The sequence below is a fragment of the Aythya marila genome (genome assembly GCF_965140915.1).
Source record: "Aythya marila genome assembly, contig: HAP1_HAP1_SCAFFOLD_164, whole genome shotgun sequence".
Classification (NCBI taxonomy): domain Eukaryota; kingdom Metazoa; phylum Chordata; class Aves; order Anseriformes; family Anatidae; genus Aythya; species Aythya marila.
Window position 1 is genome coordinate 65,630 of NW_028137167.1, and position 20,654 is coordinate 86,283.

The 20,654-nt window shown below is 45.8% G+C and overlaps 1 pseudogene across 1 annotated transcript; it reads right to left on the minus strand.

The window, feature by feature from the left end:
* Positions 1–5,343: 5,343 nt before the first annotated feature.
* LOC309891128 (zinc finger CCCH domain-containing protein 11A-like) lies at positions 5,344–15,678 on the minus strand (annotated as a pseudogene). Its single transcript has 6 exons — positions 15,625–15,678; positions 15,305–15,424; positions 14,409–14,525; positions 13,776–13,903; positions 9,777–9,857; positions 5,344–6,661 (listed from the first exon to the last, which is right to left on the minus strand). The product of its transcript is annotated as a zinc finger CCCH domain-containing protein 11A-like (transcript).
* Between the last annotated feature and the right edge of the window lie 4,976 nt (positions 15,679–20,654).

Below are 20,654 nucleotides of genomic sequence, written 5' to 3' on the forward strand. Positions count from 1 at the left end.
CCAAAAACGCATTAGAGGAGGATTATCACACCCACCTAAGGGTACTTCCTTGTTTGTTTATAAAGCACAAAGCATTTCTCTTGGACAGTCTCTGTTGCTGGCCTCTTTTGTGCCTTCCATTTATAATAAAGATATTAAGATGCTTACCCCTTGCTTGTTTTTTTTTTTATTTGTTTGTTTGTTTGTTTTTGTTTTTTTTAAAGAACAGTGGAAGTGGAGAGTCGGATGACAAGCAAGAACAAACACTAGAAACTCCTTGTTCTGCCCCTGCTTTTTAATCACCCAGCATCACCCCGGCTGCAAAACAGCCTCTGCTGATTTACCTGCTTGTTAAAGCACCCCACAGGCTGCAAGTGCGGTGTGCTAGGTGTCAAGTTATATTTAACGGTGCACACGTAACCATTCATCTTCCCACAGTCGAAGCACAGAACAGCCTCTTGCTAACACAACTCATCCCTGCTGCTGCAAGAAACCTCATGGCCTGCAGGAAAACCTCAAGCTAAGAGTTCCAAAGCAAAAGCAGAAAACGCATCATTTGTACTCTTTCTATTTGAGGGAATTCTAGCTGCTAAATGCTGCCTACATCTGAGGGCACGTTCTGAGGCTGCCGGGAAGGACACTCAACACCCACTGACAGCAGGAGTGCAAAGATGCCAGCCAAGAAGGCAAAGGTTAGAGCTGAACGCTGCCTCAGCTTCCTCCAGCAGCCAGCTGGGGGTCACCTTTCACCACGCTCTCTGAGACTCGGAGCCCCGAGTTACCGCAGCCGCCACGTACAGCTGCTCCTTGCTGGCCCAAACTATTTGAAGAGTCTTCAGACTTCAGGGACCTGTTTTACGACAGCCTCAAGATCAAATTCATCTGTTCCTGAAGGCGCTGATCGTCCTGCTGTTTCTGTAGCTGTCAAAGAACAATCCTGAACTGAGGCACTCGTCTGATCAAACAGTGCTTCGGCACAGATTTCTCTTTAGCTTGACACATCAAGGTGAAGAGGAATCGATTCTTGCAAGCAACCTCTCAAGCAGGGATCTAATAAGGTGACCAAAACGACAGATCTGTTGTGCAGATCTGAGCACGTCACTCTGCAGGGAATCACTTTCAAGCCTAAGATGTTTCACCCATCTCCCTGCCCCAGAGCGACACAAGGAAAGCTCTTAAGCAATTGCTAGCCTCTCCTCAGTGCTCACGAGTCCCAAATCACTAATTTTACAATATATAAACCATGGCAGCTGGCACCTAGTTGGCACACGGTGACACTGCACACGTTGGCAGTGCTGTCAGGAGCTGGAAAGTCAGGGGTGAGGGGGTTAAGGGAAAACCACACATCAGTTTAGCAACTTGGCTCCCGTAGGATACTTCCTACGGCAGGAGTTTTAGCAAAGTCCCTCCCTCAGAGGGACCTGCTGGCTAATTAAAACAGGACTTCTGCTGGAGCAGTCAGAAGGCAGCAGGGTATCAGGAGATATCCAGTGGGCATCACCGTCAGCCTGTGGCAGTTTGGGGTCCAGGTATCAGTGGTTATGCGTGGTTTTCTCTGCTTCACTTTCTCCAAAGCTGTGAAAAAATAGTTCTTTTACAGCACTGTACAGTCACACGTTACGGATGGAACCAGCTGCATCAACTTCCAGTACGACGGTGTTGGAAAAAGGTGCCTTTGGTGGTCAGGAGCACAACAGCTCTGGTGAGGTGTTATTTAAGTGTGTTCTTACATCTGAGTTTCCTCATAGCAGTATGTAGCTGAGGGGGTCCAGGTTTCCCAGGTAAGATTGATGTTTTCTCTCCTACCAAGCACCAGCTCAGTATACAAAGCTCTGTTAATAACACCCAAGCGTGTAGATGTTAAACTGAAACTGCTTTTAAACCTATTTGTTGTTACGAAAATAGCTTAATACACCATCTTCACAGGGTAAAAATTCACATGGAAGGACAAAAAAACCCAGAAGCGCTTCCTGAGCTTCAGTTTACCAACAGCACCATCGGATTTAGATCCTGGCCTGGCAGCCAGGATGCAGGGTCTGTAAGCATTGCTGCGATGTGCAAGTGCCAAGGCAGGTTTCTGGCCTGCCCTGAATAAAATACCTTTTTTTTTTTAATACAAACAGCGTGCCAGGTACGCTGTAATGCCAATGTGCCAGCTCAATAGAGGATGTCAAACAACAGAGGCGTTTATCCTAATTTCTGGCATGAAAACACTTTTAACAGCATTCTTTTCATGAAGAAAACCCTCTCTATCTTCTCCAATGCTCCAGGATCTGCTGCAGCTGCAGCAGCCGCGCTGGTACAACCCACATCTTTGCCAAATCTTTTCAATAATTGTGCTTTACCTCGGCAATGTTGAGGTCACTCCTCTTCCTCCTCCAGCTGAGCAAGCAGCTCGCTGGCTCTGCCACACCGCAGGTGCGGAAGCGAAAGCTGGGAACACAGGAGTCAAACTCTCAGTGCTCACAAAGCCACCAGGGCAGAGGGCTGACACAGAGGCACCCCGGATCCGCTCTCCCTCCCCGCTGCGAGGCTCGCAGCAGCCCCAACCCGAAGCACACACAATGCTTCGCATGGTGATGTCACCGCTGATTCTGAGTCCCCACGTGAGGATCTGCTTCACCACTCTCAACGTTGGTGTTGGTTTTTGATTTTTGTTTTTTTTTTTTTTTCTTTTAAACATTCTCAGCTTATGGGAAACCATCAGGTAAACCACAGATCGCTAGGGAAGAAGGCCCACACGAGGGAAGTCCGTGCTTTTCTTCCAGGCAGTGGCACGTGCTTTAACACGCCGCGTTCGACAAAGCAGCTCTCCCCGTTTTGCTCAGTGGCAACAGGCACGACTGCAACGCACACAGGTGTAGGCAGCACCTGCAGGTCCCAAACCCTTAACCCGTTTTTAGAGAGCACCAATTTTTTAAGTAGTGCTTTTCCCTTAATCCATGACCCCTTCTTTCCTTTATTTCTATCGGGTGGCTCTCCTCCATTTTCCTCCTCAGTGTCTGAGCAGACACTGGGAATCGTTTCCGGAGGAAGGGCACGGCTGAAGCTCCTCCATCTACTCTCCGAGAAAAGAGAGTATGTTAAAGAATACATCTTTCCTTTCTTTTCCCTTTTTTAAATACAATTTCTGAAATCAACGCTGCGGCCTGGCAGCAAATACCTACGGGACTAAAGGTGATTCCTCATCCTCACTGTAACGTTGTAGTTAACCTCCCAACGAACCCATCTCCCCAGGAAGCGGCCATTTGAGATGGGAAGGGGCAGAGCAAGAGGAAGCTCTCCTTAGCCTAGCTCTTCCCCCAACACCACCTCGCCACCCAGCACCAAATTCAACTCACCTGCTCCTCCCGATCACTCGAACGGGCGTCCGACGCTGGCACACGCCGCAGCGGTGGTTCTGACGTGCCTTAAATCACCTCTCCGCAGAATATCTCGGGTCTGTACGCTCAAATAACGCAGTATTTGAGAAATAACGCCCAGAGCTCACACTCTGAGTGCAGCCCAACAGCACCGAAGCACCGGTAGGCTAAACATTCCAAACCTGGCAACAAGGCTGACCCAAGCAACAGCACGGAACCCTTCTGCACCTTCAGCGTGGACATCAGCGTAAGGAAACACAGACCTCCTCGATCCAAATTTTAAGCGAGAAACGCAAAAGGTCACCCAACCGGCTTGTTTTCAGCAAGCTAAAGGAGAAATTAAGGCGACAACCGGGTGCATCCAGAGTTAGTCAGATCCTGAAGGCAGTTCCTTGGGGGAACGGAGGAGCAACGCGCCAGATGAGGGCTGCCTTACAGCGCACCCCTTAGAGGCACTGCTACGGAAGGAAGGCAGAAGGTTGGAACTCGAAAGAACTCGCAAGGCGCCCGTTAAGGGGGAAATCTTTCATTTTTTTCGCAGCAGAACCTCCCCTCTCCCTCCCCCCTCGCCCCCCCCATGAAGGCAGCCCGGGGACTCTTTGCTTCCTTAGGGAGAGGGCAGGGACGGGGCAGGGTGGTGGGACAGATGGCCAGAGGTTCGGATGGACGGACAGACAGCCGGACAGAGGGCCCAGCAAGGCCTGACGAAGGGCTCAGGAGCGGGAGGGAAGGGCAGGGCGAGGGGAAAGGCAGAGAAGTACAAATCTCTTTTTCCTTGTGATAACTTTTCTTGACCAAAAAACACGATTGTGAATGAGGCAAAATGAAAGATGTAACATGGGGACGTGCGGATACTCACGATGATGCAGCCTTCTATCCGCATGTTCACCTGCTCATAGAGCCACACCTGGATCCTCGACCTCTGCAGAACGAAGGAGGAGAGTAAGTCGGGCCACAAACACTGAGCACTTTTGTTCTCTCACGTGTTCAGAAATACCTGCTAGCCACAGCCACGACAGCTCCCAAACGCTCCGAGGAGCAACTCTCAGGGGCAGTTCCAATGTGCAATCTGACATTTGAGCGTTATACCATCGGGTGAATACTACACGTTTGGTGAAGAACACGTTTCCAGTCACAAGGGAACACCCCTGCACGCCCGGCTACACGAGGGGGAAATGCCGGGCTCCTTGTGCCCACCAGCACACCGCACAGCTCTCCATCCCCCACAAACCCGTCCCGGGACACAGCCAGGAGCCGAAAACTCACCGAGGGGAATCCCCAGACCCTCCCCACTCCCCCCACACTCCCCAAATCCCCATCCCCGCCCCCTCCCCGCGGTACTCACGTTCTGCAGGTAGCGGAAGATGAGGTTCTGGGGCGCTGCGTTAAGGGCTCAGCACGGGGACGACAGTTCCGGGCTCGGGACAAGGCCCCAAACCCCACAGCGAGGCCTCAGGGCCCCGCGACAAGGCCTCAAGGCCCGGGCCGAGCCCCCTGAGGTCCGAGCCGCCCCCCACCCACCTCCCCGGCACCCCCCAGCCGCAGGAAGGATACGATGGGCTGCACCATCACCTTCTGCACCTTCTGGCCCTGCCCGCGGTACGCCATGGCTGCTGCCGCCTCGCCGCTCCCGCTCCCAGCACCGCAGGCAGAAGAGGCGAAGGCTGATGGTAGAACAGGGCTTCTTGGGGTGAAGGGAAAGCAAGGGCAGGTGGGCGCAGTCTCTGAGCTCTCCTCCTCCTGATTTGGCTTTTTCTCCCCCATTTCTGAGCCACCAGAAGTCCCCGTGAAGTCCTTCGGCACGATGAAGGCCTGCGTGAGCTCCAGCAGCAGTTTCGTCGGCGGAGGTTTTCCCTGGTGGGGCCGGGGCGTCACAGCACACACACACACACACACACACACACAGAGACGCGTGGTTTTGTCCAAACATTAAGTATTTACAACAAATTCGACAAGCGCTTTTCCTCTGCCAGCAGCAAATGCCTGAGGGCCCCCACAGCTTCACAAATCATAGCGGGAAGTGCCTACCGTGCCGCGAAAAGTTCGGAAAATAATTCAAAATTGATCTGCTAGGGGAAAAAAAACGATGGCTGGTGGCAGGGTACACAATACACCCGAATCTCAGCTCTGTCCTCCGCAGGGTCAGTGCCCACGCCCAAGTGCGATGCTGATGGCACCCGAACATTTGCTGTAGCAGGCAGCAGAGCCAGCAGCTCAGGGGAGCAAGTTTTAAAACCAAGAGGCACTTAAACAACCCTTCATCGACCCTGTGACTGCGGCAGAGTCCCGACTGCTCGCCCCGGAGTCCTCACACAGGCAAAAAGCACCAACCAAAGCCTGGGGGAACTTTGGTATAGCACAAGAGAAGGGAGTGGGGGTAGTGGAGCCGCATGGCAGAGCTGCTGCTTTTCACCATTTGATCCTCCCTGATAATTGAAAGGAAGGCTGGGTGGGCTGACCCCCACCCCCATTCCTGGCAGCAAGTTTGGTCCACAACACACTGGAACAACGATTCTGCTCCCTCCCACCCCTACAGCTTCATCATCTGACACGGGTACAGTCAAAACAATGGCATACACGAGTAAAAGTCAAGAGTTGACATAGTAACTCCAGGATTTGGCTATCAACTGTCCGAGAAATCAGAACACCGAAGCTTCACAATGTGCCCAACATCGAGTTGTGCCAAGGGCGGAGGAAGGAAGAAGCTTTACATTTAAGCCTTCAGAGCATCGCTCCATCAGAAGATCGATTTGCAGCCACCATGGCATGCCAATGGAGATCTTTCTGTGCCAAAAGAAGTGCTTTGTCCTCTCGATATCGAAGGTAACCACCTATAGTTACAGAATGGATGCACAAGACCTTAACTCTGACCAGCAGGGAAATTTAGGACAACTGAGGGCAGATCCTGCCAATTTCTACCACTTCGGACTGTGCTTTAAGTCTCATTGCAAAGCCTCAGTTAGAAAAAGGATCACCTCGGGGTATCCAACAAGAAGAACAGTTTTAATTTTTTTTTTTTTTTTAATTATACCCTAGGACTACGCAGTTCAACTGTCAATCATCTCGGAGAGTTCAAGGAGGAGGTCATCCTCGTCCTTCCCTGGGTCTAAGTCGATTTCGGCTTCCAGTCTGCCTCCTGAGATTTCCCAAAGTAGCTTCTCAAAATCTTCATCCGCAGATAAGGGCACGTTCCCTGTGGAACTCAGCCAGCGTGTCCGTGCCTCTTCTGGCTGGGAAGAAGCTGAGGTCGAGGTCTCGAGATCCATCTCCATCTGCTCCTCAAATCTTTCCGGGCTTCCAAGACGCACTTCAGGTCTTGGGAGAGCAAGAAAGAACAATCAGGATATGCCAATTCTTAACGGGAAATCCTTTTCCTGCAAACCGGCTCTTAAAACTGTAGGCAAGCCCTCCTATGCTTCAATCTTACACAGGGATTGTTATCAATCAACCCAGGGCTACATTTAGAGCCCGATGTGTTACCAGGTACATTTTTCAGTCTGGGGGTTTATCTGTGAAGCCAGGGCACCTGGAGTTGAGGTGGCATTCTTGAGGACCAAAAGGCAGAGGACACTACTCATCATCTATCACCTCACGAGGAAGTAGAACTTCACCTCATCCTCGTTCAGGTATTCAGACAACCCAAGAAGTCACCGGAAAGCTGTGCTGACTTGCAGCATTTCAAGAAAGCCTAATTAAGCAATCCTGCTAGCTGCTAGAAAGTGGTTTCAGGTGACTTATTCCTTTGATGGATTTTGGCTTCAATTATCTCAGAACCCTCATTTTTTCCCACATGTGACAGAACTTATGTTTCCCTGGGGATATACACTGATTAAGAAAAAGAACAAGTTGGGGTTGTCACCTGTTTTGGGGATTTTCTTCAAGTCTGATGGCTGGGACGTGCTCCGGCACGTCTGAAACACCCTAGAAAGCAGCAAAACAGTATTTATGACACATGGGTAAAAGATTCCTTAATAGCTTTTTCCTCCACACTGCTTCTCCTCTGGCATTGCGGAGCCGTGGCCAAAATACAAAACCAAGGTGCTCCTGAAGAAAGTTCACATTCACCTGGAGGTTACTCACGATCTGGTGTCTTTTAAGAACATGGCATTAATGGACAAAATCCCCCACACCAGAGAAATCACAGCATCAGAGTACCGGTTAAAGAGTGCCATTCATCTCATAAATACAGAAGGGTTCTACAAGCATCCTGGAGACAGCTACTGGATTTCTAAGGAAACAGAAGGCCTGCAGAACGTTTGAGTTTTCCACCTTTTCAAATAGAGGAGGGTAGAAATTTAACAAGGGATCCATCGCTGCATTAGCCCCTGGCCTTACCATGGCTGCTTTTCTGGCTGGAGGTCCCATCATGTCAGCATCAAAGGCAGTCTGTAGTTCCACAGCTGCTATGGCAGACGGGTAACTCCCAGGTGCCTTACGTTTCAGTGCCTTCTTCTTGGGGAAAGTGACTTTCCCACGCGAAGGCTTCGCAGATGTCATAAAGTTGGCTAGAGTAAAAGGAAGAGAGAACTGATACAGTCTTGCTCTGCCTCAGGAAAAATCCAGGTTCTCTTAATCATTTCCACAGTCCTTCTACACACTTAAATGCATTTGGCCAGCACAATTACACCGCCATTGCCTGGATTCTCAGGAATCTTTTCCACATAGTAAACTCTGTCTACCAACAAGCCATACAAAGGAACAAAGAAACCGAAGAGCTACAGTAAATAATAATCCAGGACAAGGGAAACCTCAGACACATAGCAATCCTAAGTGCAAGCTAGGTTCACAAATATAGACAGCTTTTATATTTAAAGTCCCGCTCCCGCTAGGAAAGGAAAAAGCAGCAGTTATAGTAGGACAAGAGTGTATGCAACTCTTGTACCAGCTTCCTCTCCCTTGCAGTGATGTCCCACAGTTAAGTTGTTCTACAAAGTCCACATTTGTAGTGGCATTTTCTAGTCTCCCGTTCCTTACCTAACATCTGGCTGGCAGGAAAAGAAGCAAACTAAGAAAAAGAAAGTACACCCTTCGCTTCGTAGCACTGCGTGGCAAAATGCACCCAGCCAGAGTTACAGCATGAGAATTGTCATCTTCTGTCTGTATTTCAGAAGACAACCTAAGTAACTCTTAACCTTCAACACTTACTTTTAGCTTCCTGGCCCTGAAATTGAGCTGCCACTTTCCCTGCTGGTTCAGTATTAAAGAAGCCAGCAGTAGATTTGACAGCAGCTTCCTCCTGCCGAAGCTTCTCTTGTTGTTCTCTCTGTTGCCACTTCTCCCACCGTCTCTCTTCAAAGCTCTTCTCTGGACATTTACGAGTTCCACTCTGCTGAGTGGGCTAGAAGGAAAGAAAAGTAGTGCATGAATAGGACAAAAAAAATAAATAAAATCCGTGGAGATTTCGTTAAGAAAATCTGATCAGCAATCCCTCCAAAATGGTCTTGATGTGGAACAGCATATTAATCTCGTTCAGGTTACTGTTGGTTTTTTTGTTTGTTTGTTTGTTTGTTTGTTTTCCCATAAAATTCTGCCTGTAACAAGAGCCATGCTTTACTATGGACGCAGTCTCACATATCTGCAATATCCACTATGGCAAGCTTCTTTAAACAGCTAGGGTGTTCTGCTGTACATCTATTTATCACATTCTTTTTAAGCAGCAGAAAGTCATACAAGTTCCCCTATACAGTATCCACTGACAGATTGATTTCCTTGAACACAGAACTCTGGCCTTCTGTATTAAATCCTTCATGTCTGACAGATCAAGTCAGTAAGAACAAAAAGAATTCCCTCCACGTTAACTGTGTAGATTTCAGCTGGTGCTAACAGGGTTTCTTTCTTGCTGTGGTATAAACAGACTGATTCCAAGTTTGAGGATTACAGAGTTGTCTGGAAATGCTGCTGGCGATAGGATTTAGACTGCACTGCAGCTCCTACCAGCTGCTGAAGGGTAAGAACACACTCAAGAGGGTGGCACACGGTGAGTAACAAAACTTGTCAGAATTATCAGAAATTGTACGAATGTATGTGTGTCTTCACAGAGGACTCACCTGTACATCAGGTCCAGAGGAAAGTTTAGGAAAAGGCCGGTTCAATTCCACTGCCTTCTTTTCTTCTTTTTCAGGTGCTTTAAAAAAAGACAAAAAAAAGTGTTGTCAACGGCAGAAATAAAGAAAGCTGGGTACTTGTTTCCTTTGTGCATTTATTTCCTTGTGTCCCATGAGAGAGAGAGAGAAAGGCTACAATGTGCAAGCCATTCAGCATTTATCCATGAAGCAGATCCTGAGCAAACTGAACTTGCTCAATATGGGAAGCACCTCACTGGGGCAGGCATTAAAGCATCTTATTACCTGTTAGTTTTGTGCTCCATAAAGATTTCTGCTCTGCTGGGGCAGGTCCGGGTTGTGCTGAGGGAGCTGGCACATCTCCTTCACTCTGCTGCATCCGCAGAGCTTTCTCACGCTTTATTTCTTCCAAGGTTTTAACACGCACTTCTCCTTCTGGCTTGACTTTTCCTGCCGGCTCCTTCGCCTGCCCTTTGCTGGGCCCGGACAGAGCGAGCTGCTTCTTGGACTCACCCTGAATTTTGCTCTTGCTATGGCATTCTCCTGCTTTTTTCTTCTCTTCTACCAAGCGATTATTCTTTTTTTCAGACAAGGCTTCAGAGAAAGTTTGCATGCGACCTGCACGAGCAGCTCTTGCCCCTGCGCTGGAATCTTCAGTTTTACCGTGCCCTTCAGCCTCGGCTTTGGCTTGAGGTTCGCGTCTCTGAAGAGCTTTCTCACGACGGATTTCCTCCAGTGTTTTCACATGGATCTCTCCCATCGGCTTAGCAGCCTTCCCTGTCATCATCAAGAAATGAGGAGAAGCACCAACATTTAAAGAGAGTCCAGCAATATTTTAAGTCTCCAAAATTTGTCAGAGCACTAAGGAAAACTCATCTTGAGCGTTCCCAATAATGCATCTTAGAACAATATCCTTAGAACAACATTCTCCTCCTCCTCTGAGCCACTTGTATTTTGAAGACCAGCCCTATCCAGAGAGAACTGCTACACAGAAATGCTGCTTTACTTTATTACTTTTTCAGACTGCATTTCAAATTCCTGCTCCTGGCAGTGGTTCTATTCTAATTGTACGTAACGGTTCACAGAAGCAGCTAAAAACCTCGACAAGGCACAAGTAGAAAATAAACACACACCTAGAGCCAGAGTTCTGATAGTGGCTGTCAGAAGAGCTTCAGCACTCAACCAAGAGGCGTCAGTTCTTTGTTTTCGTTTAAATTAGTTTGTAGGGATGTATGAAAGCAGTCCAAGTTCGTGGAAAGGAAGGAGGAGAAAGCATATTTAAGATCTAGCTGTTACCTCTCTCAGTACTGGTCTGTTTAGGAGGTAATCCCAGCCTGTCCTTCAGAGACTTGGGAACTCGAACTGCAAAACAGAAAAAGAACGAATTAGGGAGGCTGCATAATGTCAACTTCAGGTTCACATTTCAAAACAAGACAGGAAAGGTAACTTTGAATCCCAGTGATTACGACCTCAGCCAACATGCAAAAAGAAACATCACTGGAAAAGGACAAACAGAAAGACTAAATACGAAACCCAGGAATCCAATCCAGATGCCCGTTTAGTACCTGTCTCTCTCTTGGGTGCTTTGTCAGCATTTCCCGGAGCCTCTACCTTCTTCCCCAGCCTTTCAGCAAGGCTGCGCTTCACTGGAAGGCTGCCTACATCATCTTCAGAGAAAACAAGGAATATTGTAAGAACTTTTCTTTGCAGGAAGGTTTGAGAACAGTCAACAATAAGCTTCTCTTTTTCAAGCATATTTTCATAGAATTGCCTTTCAGCTGCTAAATGATTTTTTTTTTTTTTTTCCGTTTCTGCCGTCAACACAGATCTCCACTGCAATGTATTTTCCTTTCATACATCACAAATACTCTTTAATGCAGTCATATATAGAAGGCAGCACCTACGTAACAGCTCGTAAAAAGTTCTCACCCGCGGAGGCTTTCCGTTTTCCTTGTCTATCAGCAAGATCTACTCGAACCACAGGTTCCTCCCCTAAAACAAAAGGGAATTTTTTTTTCTATTTCACAGAAACCAGTAGCCAACAGAAATATTATCCTGTTAGCCCATGTCCAAAAAACCCTAGTCAGACACTGTTTTGACAGCTAAACCACACAAACTCATATTTTAACTATAATTAACATGGAAAAAAATATTAATAGTCTCAGTGCTTGCTTCAAATTCCAGCTGAGATAGTAGAGAGTGAATCTGAGTCTGCTTGACACCTATACTTTGTGCAGAACAAAGCTGCATAAGCAAGCAGAATATTCTTAGGTGCAAATGCTGAGAAATATTCCTTTCTAAGGTGAATGTCTACGAGTAAAAGTACTTCCACACTTTTTTCCCTTTAAAAGGCATTTGCACAGCTCTAAACAATTTATACACAAACTCCTGTCATACTGTGTCCACACCTGCCACTGTACGCCTCTTTAATGCTTCAGAAATTGCTTCTTATATAGCACTGGCTTCTACAGCTCGCTCTTCTCGTTACTCTTCTGTTTTTCAGTTACCCCCCTATTGGCATACTGACACTTTTTTTTTTCTCCTGCCACTGCACTTAACCTGAGCACCAAATCTTTCCAGTACAACCAGGGACTTTAAGCATAAAAGCACGTTTTGAACAGAAGGCAGCACCAGAAGGCTAACATGGGTGAATTGTTTTAATTATTGCTTAACCCTCCAGTTTAGGAGTAATGAAATCAAAACAAAAGCATTCATTATTACCTTTCTTGGAAGACACTGTCACAGTTCTCACCACTGTCCGGACATTTTCCTCTTCTGGAGCAGGAAAAATCATAGAATCAACGGGACGAAGAGAAGATCTTGAAGAACCTTCTGTTCAGAGCAACCAAAACATAAGGAAGTTTACCCAACATAAAAAACTATCACAAAGAACAAAAAACTTTAAATGATTTGTTACTGTCAAAAATACAGCAAGCAGAGCATGTAAAGAAGAGAGGTGACTAATTTGCCTCTGGTTGCCCTTTGGACTCCCATTTAGAATACCAGCTGGCTGAGAATCAGGTTGCTTTATGCCCCCAGCTAAAAATGGAAGTCTGTCCCTCAAGCAGCTCCCAGTCACCATCACCTGCCGTGAACAGGATAAGAAAGTAGGCAATATTAACTCACCACCGTGTCTCTTATTTTTTTCCTTCATCTTCTGCCATTTGATTTCCTCAAGTGTTTTTATTCCAAAATTCAGATTGCCCTCTGAAAACAGGAAACAGTTCATGAGACAGGCTTAGAGGCACTCACTGAGGACCACAGATCCTCAGGCTTCTTAGCGCTCAGGAACTTTCTGAAGTATTTCGAATAAAGCCTGTCAACACTCCTCACAAGTGAAAGAGCCATAGAACCAATGGCATTTTGCCCCTCCTTTCATCCTTCAGGGTTCAAAATGTAGTTTTAATTTTAATCCATTTACACAATATTAGATCCCTCTATCGTTAGATATGGCTTATCAGCAGTGGTTGCAAGGCTGCACGTGCAGCCATTTAAACTCCATGCTGTGGCCCTGTTTTGTTCTCCAAAAGTAAAGAAAAGGAGTTCACCTTTCTGACCCAATGGGCACATGATGGTATTAATGGCAGAAATGAGATCATGGAAATAACCGACTCCATTCAGCACCCCTACATTTTGTTGTGTTTTTACACCACGCTGCTTTTGACTTAACTGTCAAGTTCTTCTGATTTATCCTACTAAGGTGCTGGCATACCTTGTTTAGTAGTAATAGAACTGCCTTTCCGAGTGGAAATCACCCGTAATCCATTTTTGCCTTCCGCAGCTGGATGCTGGACGGGAGTTTTAGTTTCTTCTCCTTCCTCAGAAAGTTGGTCTGAAGGGGAAAAATCGATTCAGTTATGCATAGACCAGGTTGGTCATGATTACGTAGCTCATGCAGTGACACTTCAGCCCATGGTTCATATAAAAAACTTTGTTGCTGTTTTGTTTTGTTTGTTTGTTTGTTTTTAAACAGCTACACTGACCTGATGAACTCCTAAGTAGAATACACTAGGACAAAACATCTAGGACTCTAGATTCTCTCTGCAGCTTTAACTACTACACAACACATTGCTCTTCAGACAGAAAAAAGAAATTTCCTTCCTAGTTTCACATAGAACTTTACACACAAAAGACCAGCTAAAGCCAGGAGTGGTTCTAAGCTTTCCTCCAACGTTTCAGCTTCTGTCCACTGACTGCCAGACAAAGCCACCAGTGACCTGGCCAGACTGCCTGCCCTATCGCTAGTCAGACCTCAGGTCATCTGTGATTTATACACTCATTTACAGCACAGATTCCTTCCAAGAACCAAAGATTTAACACATTCATTTACAGCACAAATTCCTTCAAGAACCAAAACATGCTCACCATCATCATCTTCATCATCATCTGCAGCATTGATTACAACTGGAGGGTGTGTACGGCTTGGGACATTTTCAGAGTTTTCCACTTTCGTCACCCCCTTAGCTGTGGAGAGGGATTTGACTGGACAGAAAGTTTGTTTTGCTGCAGTGACATCTGAGCCACTTTCAGATCATCGTCCGCGCACTCAGGCGGACTTGGCAGTGTAGCTAGAGGAAGAGGAGGATCATCGGTAATATGGCAGTTTAAAACTTTGACCACAATGCAAAGAGATGGTAGCAAAGGCAGATAACCCGCACAGACAACGAATTCAGCATCTCCTTTTGCCCATCCCATCACTGCTTACACCGTGAACAATGATTTCCCTTCCAACAACAACACATCTCCCTACCACCCAGCAAAAGAGGAAACAACAGGAAGCAAACTGCAAGGCAAACATCACACAAAGCAAAGAGAAGCTGAGCACGAAAGCAGAAAACAAACACCAGCAGTACACTCGGTGCAGTACACCTATGACTGCAGACCTTTTCCTGCCCTCACAAATGAACAGTTACCTGACGCCCCCTACAGGATTGGCACCCACTAAGTAATACTCAAAATTAATTCTTCAGCGCTTAAAGAAAAAGGACCTAAACTCACTCTTGCTTGGTGGTAAGAATTGTCCATCGATGTAACGTCCCTTTGCATGATGAAAAGCACAGTTGGCTTTCTGACAGCCTCCCGGCTGGTTCTCCCAGTAGCAAGGAATCTCACTGCGCTTTTTCTGAAGACAGAAAGAAAGAAAAGCTCGTGATAACGTGCACCTGAGGCTTGCAAAGAGATGCACAGCTCCAGATCGTGACAGCTGTCACAACACAGTGCTGAAACAGCATTCCAAAGGTCAGTTTCTCAGTTAAGTGTAGTATTTCTGGGCATATTCACAAAGTTTGCATAAGCTGTAACCACTATGCACATTTAGTTTGGTCATCACTCAGTTTGAGAAGACAGGCACTCTCAGACATCACTTGAGGGTGGCTTAAACTAATACACCTAGGATTATACTAGGATTATTCAGAGGGAAAAAGAACATCTGAAATTGCCTAGGTTAACCCTGTCTAGAACTACTTCTTGGAGACTTAGTTCTGCTGCACCTTTAACTTTCCCCACTTCCTACCCCAGGCAGCTACAACAGCGTTATCTGAAGGACTGTGGGTCAGAAGACACCTGATAGTTCATTATCAAGCCTGCTCCCATGAGGATAGAACAGCCTGTTTATTACCCCCCTGCTCCAGCACGTTTTAGCAGTCTATTTAACAGCTATTCTGCATCTCTTGAGAAAACTGTCAGCATCTAATAAAAAAAAATAAACAAATATCTTGCTAAGACATACCTAAGGCATTGATTTTATTTCCCTCTGCTTCCTCCCACCCCCTCTCTTGGTAACAGAAACCAGTATGATTTTGAAGCAAACAAATCTATCCTGCAAAAGCACAATCAGTACACCTACGGCACTGAAAAATGCTTTTGTGGATTTATTTTGAGAACACATTGTTAGGCACTCACGTCAATTTCCATGTGTCTGAATCGGCAGACATTCCTGAAACAACGACCCTCCTGCCACAGCTTGCAGACCGTCTCATTGCCCAGAGCAGCTTCGCAGTGGCGGTAGGCACGTTTGTCTCCCTGGAACCAAAAGGAAACCAACAAGGAAAATAGAGTACAGCCTCAAAAATGGCCATGCTGCTGCCTAATGGTGCTACAACTGAATTCACAATCTATCTGGTTCTCAAGTTAACCAAAGACCAGTGTGCTTCCTCCTCCTAATCTACTCCTTCCTGAAAAAAAGGGGGAAAAAAAGCAAAGCAAAGGAAAGCCAGCCATACCTTGCTACAGGTAGAATAGAAATAGAAGTAGCAATCGTCTCCTTGTTTAGACATGCCGACGAGTTCTGCTAACAAGCTCGGGTTCTCTCCACAGGGACTTCCTCTGCTCTTGGAGAGAGCTGTCTTCACCCTTGCTTGGGCTGAAAGTCTTCTACTGGCTTGTGATCAGTGAAATCTTCTTTTTAAAAGTAACCCGAAAGAAAGTAACAAGTGAAAAATAATGAGGAACAAACATTTTTCCAGCTTTCTTCAGTTAATCAAATCAAGTTATCAGTCTCTCAAAGAGAGCAAAGCCTTGAAATCAGCTGTTACATGAACTAACTAAATATTAAAGTTCTGTAAAGCTGCCAGGAGCTTTGTCAGCAAGCGTTCTCTTCCACATCCTCAATAATATGACTTGGAGCACATCTGGAAGCCTGAAAACGGAGTCACTCCTTAAAAAACCACCTGATGATACATGCAAGTCAATAATCAACTATGGCTACAAATAACTTCTCTAGAACACAGTTAGGACGCATTAAACAGCACGTTCCAGGCCCTGTGGGTCTTCGATTTCACCTACCTGGACAACCTCAGCAAAGTTATCGATCTTCAAAGGCTTCCAGTTAACTGCTCCTGTAGGCCGAACCAAGACTGAATCCGTGAATTAATAATAAAGGGGTAGGAAGAATTTTCCTCCTCACTTTGCCAAGGGAACCTCTCATCCACAATTCAAACATAGGATGCGCTTTTAAACAGCTTATAACTAAGAGAGGAAGCAAGTCCATTTGAATGCTCTCTCAGACTGGATGCAGCCACGGTTAGTTAGCTCTTCAAAAAAATAAAAAACAAAAACCAAAACAAAACAAAAACAAAAAAAAAACAGCGCATTTAGAGATGAACTCGTGATTCAAAGTGGCTGCAAAAATGAGGCTCCATCTTCCACAGCCGGACAATTTAACTTTTTTTTTTTTTTTTTTTTAATTTAAAATTCAGCATGTTCCAATCTCTGGTCTTCAAGATTTCTTCACCTATTAAGAAAACACAAAAACCTTTCCCCGTCTTTATTACCTGTACAGCAAAAAACATACCAGTGCATCTAAATCCACAGATGTGCATACGCATACACACATCTGTGTTTATACACACACGAGGAGGGAGTGAGAGAAAGTTAGCGAGAGCGACAGTGAAAATCAGAATTTTTGCCTTTTCGACACAGAGAACGCGTAAAAATTCTCTCATTTTGAGGGAACTAGAAAAAAATGGAGGCTCTGCAAAAGATTTTGATGAGTATGCCTTCGAGGCCGATGCTTTGTAACATGAGGGATCTGGGGGCCAGCACACAAATATGCATACGGATGTACATGCATACAGGATAAACATATCTATACACACAAGCGTGCACAGTAGATGTTGTATGATCTCCATATCGAGAACAACTCGTAGCCCTGATCAGACATGTAGAGTTGCAATCAATTAACAGCAGCAAGACAGCAGATCAAGGGTACAGCAAGCTTTGAGAGGCAGGGGAATGCTCACTTTGCCAGTGGCACGGCTGCATGATACCAAGGATTTTGAATTACTTTGATTTTTTGGAAGCAATTTGGTTTTTCTTTCTGCGCTGTAGCTGTGGTGGTTTTACCGTGCTGGGCAGCTAAACCCCACAACCGCTCTCTCACTCCCCCTCCTTTAGATGAGGAGGGGGAGAAGTAAAGCAAAGAACAACTCACGGGTTGAGATAAGGATAATTTAATTAAAGGGAAAAAATTATAATAATTAAATAAAGACTACCATGAACTAAACAATTTAACTAAGGGGAAATAAAAAGGGAAAGGGGAAAAGGGAGGGGAAAAGGAAAAATAAAAAGAAGGGAGGAAAACAAACAAACAAAATAAATGAAGGCTATATGGAAGTGCAGAGGAAAGAAATTACTCTCTACTTCCCACAAATGAGCCATGATTGACCACGTCCTTGAAGCAAGGCCTCAACGCACGCAGCCGGTGTTCGAGAGGAGGACCGACGTTTTCCCAACGAGAGCCCACCCCTCCCCTCTTCTTCCTGTTTCCACCTTTTATTGCTGAGTGGGACATCACATGGTATGGAATATCCCTTTGATTGGTTTAGGTCAGCTGCCCTAGTGATGTTTCTCTCCTCACCTTTTTGCCCACCCCCTAGGAGGGTTAGAGAAAGGCCCAATGCTGTGCCACTGCTGCTCAGCAGTACACACAACACTGGGGTGATAACACTGCTGTTCCAGCTACAAGTACAGAGTACGGCACTGTATGGGCTGCTGCAGGGAAAGTAAACATTCCAGCCAGACCCAGTACAGTAGCAAATACCACAGGTTTGCCATCACGTGCTGTTCCCTAATCCATATATCCATCATCAGCCATTGCTGCAGGATCATGAAAGGTTAGAGAAGACGACTTAGGTCCAATTTAACAGCCAATGAGTTTTCGATGAGCAGAGCTGCAACAGATTTTATTTCGCCACAAGCATTTTTTTTTCTTTTTTTCTGATATGAAGTCAGAAATTTTGATTTTTTTTTTTTTTTTTAAAGACACTAAATGTCACAAAACCTGCAACCAGACCAGATAAAGTTCAATTCAGAGTGATTCTGAATCCTTTCATTAAAACGCTGCACATTTCTGTGCAAATTATTTCTGACTCTTCTGGACAAAAGTGGATGAAACAGTTCTTACAAATTAATAATAAAAGGTTGGAAGCTTTTACTCACACAAACACTAGTGAATTTTCCAGGAAATATTGTTTTGGCAGGGAATTTTCCCAAATCTAAAATAAAGAGAGGAAAAGTTGGGTTCTCATATTAGTTACTGCTTTTGACTGCTGGACAAAGGGAATAAAAACAGTAGTTAAGTGCAAGGTTTCCTTCTCTTCTTTAGTATGGATAGGAATCGTCACTTCGGACCTTTAGCACCTTCAGAAACACACCCAGTGCCATGCAGGTTCCTCTGCAGCTACTTCTAACAATTACTGGTGCTCCTTAGCATGGAAGTTTGACTCAAAACACTCTCCAGATTTAGCTCTTTTGACTGCCCAAGGAGCTCATCATTTTGCTTGTTGCCTTCCATTTTCCTGAACACACCGGGAACGCTGTTCAGAATCTGAATGGATCTGGTCTAAGGAATGGGAAGAAAGCAAAACCAACGATACCTTGCAGTATTCCAAATTCCAAAAAAGCAGTCTCATTTTAAAAAGGACCTCAAAAGCTTTTTTTTTTTTTTAAACTGACATCTGCCAACATAGCAATCCAAGCGCTAAACCAACTGAAGTTGCCCCTGAAAGCCTGAATAAAAATGAGTAACTCTGGTGCACTCAGCAGGTCTGTAATAGAAGTTGGTAAGGGTTTTAGATTTCTTTTTTTTTGCTCCAGGGTGCTGGTAAAATTTTTGCATTAAGAGATTTTGAACCTTTTGTACCAAAGAATTAGAGATGCGCTACAGTGCCAGTAGCTGGGGGTCTGGAAATACACACCAACAAGTGTCATAAGCTTTGCCTTTGCTGAAGGAAGATGAATAGTACAAAGAAAATCTGTCTAGTTTGTTTTACAGGCTTGTCTTTCTCAGTACGGAACAAACTGACCTCCCTGGTCTAACTTTGCAGTGCCTATTCTGCCTTTGTCCTGCAGAGAAGAGCAAGAAAGGAACAAATCTATTTTTGCACCCCAAAAACGCATTAGAGGAGGATTATCACACCCACCTAAGGGTACTTCCTTGTTTGTTTATAAAGCACAAAGCATTTCTCTTGGACAGTCTCTGTTGCTGGCCTCTTTTGTGCCTTCCATTTATAATAAAGATATTAAGATGCTTACCCCTTGCTTGTTTTTTTTTTTATTTGTTTGTTTGTTTGTTTTTGTTTTTTTTAAAGAACAGTGGAAGTGGAGAGTCGGATGACAAGCAAGAACAAACACTAGAAACTCCTTGTTCTGCCCCTGCTTTTTAATCACCCAGCATCACCCCGGCTGCAAAACAGCCTCTGCTGATTTACCTGCTTGTTAAAGCACCCCACAGGCTGCAAGTGCGGTGTGCTAGGTGTCAAGTTATATTTAACGGTGCACACGTAACCATTCATCTTCCCACAGTCGAAGCACAGAACAGCCTCTTGCTAACACAACTCATCCCTGCTGCTGCAAGAAACCTCATGGCCTGCAGGAAAACCTCAAGCTAAGAGTTCCAAAGCAAAAGCAGAAAACGCATCATTTGTACTCTTTCTATTTGAGGGAATTCTAGCTGCTAAATGCTGCCTACATCTGAGGGCACGTTCTGAGGCTGCCGGGAAGGACACTCAACACCCACTGACAGCAGGAGTGCAAAGATGCCAGCCAAGAAGGCAAAGGTTAGAGCTGAACGCTGCCTCAGCTTCCTCCAGCAGCCAGCTGGGGGTCACCTTTCACCACGCTCTCTGAGACTCGGAGCCCCGAGTTACCGCAGCCGCCACGTACAGCTGCTCCTTGCTGGCCCAAACTATTTGAAGAGTCTTCAGACTTCAGGGACCTGTTTTACGACAGCCTCAAGATCAAATTCATCTGTTCCTGAAGGCGCTGATCGTCCTGCTGTTTCTGTAGCTGTCAAAGAACAATCCTGAACTGAGGCACTCGTCTGATCAAACAGTGCTTCGGCACAGATTTCTCTTTAGCTTGACACATCAAGGTGAAGAGGAATCGATTCTTGCAAGCAACCTCTCAAGCAGGGATCTAATAAGGTGACCAAAACGACAGATCTGTTGTGCAGATCTGAGCACGTCACTCTGCAGGGAATCACTTTCAAGCCTAAGATGTTTCACCCATCTCCCTGCCCCAGAGCGACACAAGGAAAGCTCTTAAGCAATTGCTAGCCTCTCCTCAGTGCTCACGAGTCCCAAATCACTAATTTTACAATATATAAACCATGGCAGCTGGCACCTAGATGGCACACGGTGACACTGCACACGTTGGCAGTGCTGTCAGGAGCTGGAAAGTCAGGGGTGAGGGGGTTAAGGGAAAACCACACATCAGTTTAGCAACTTGGCTCCCGTAGGATACTTCCTACGGC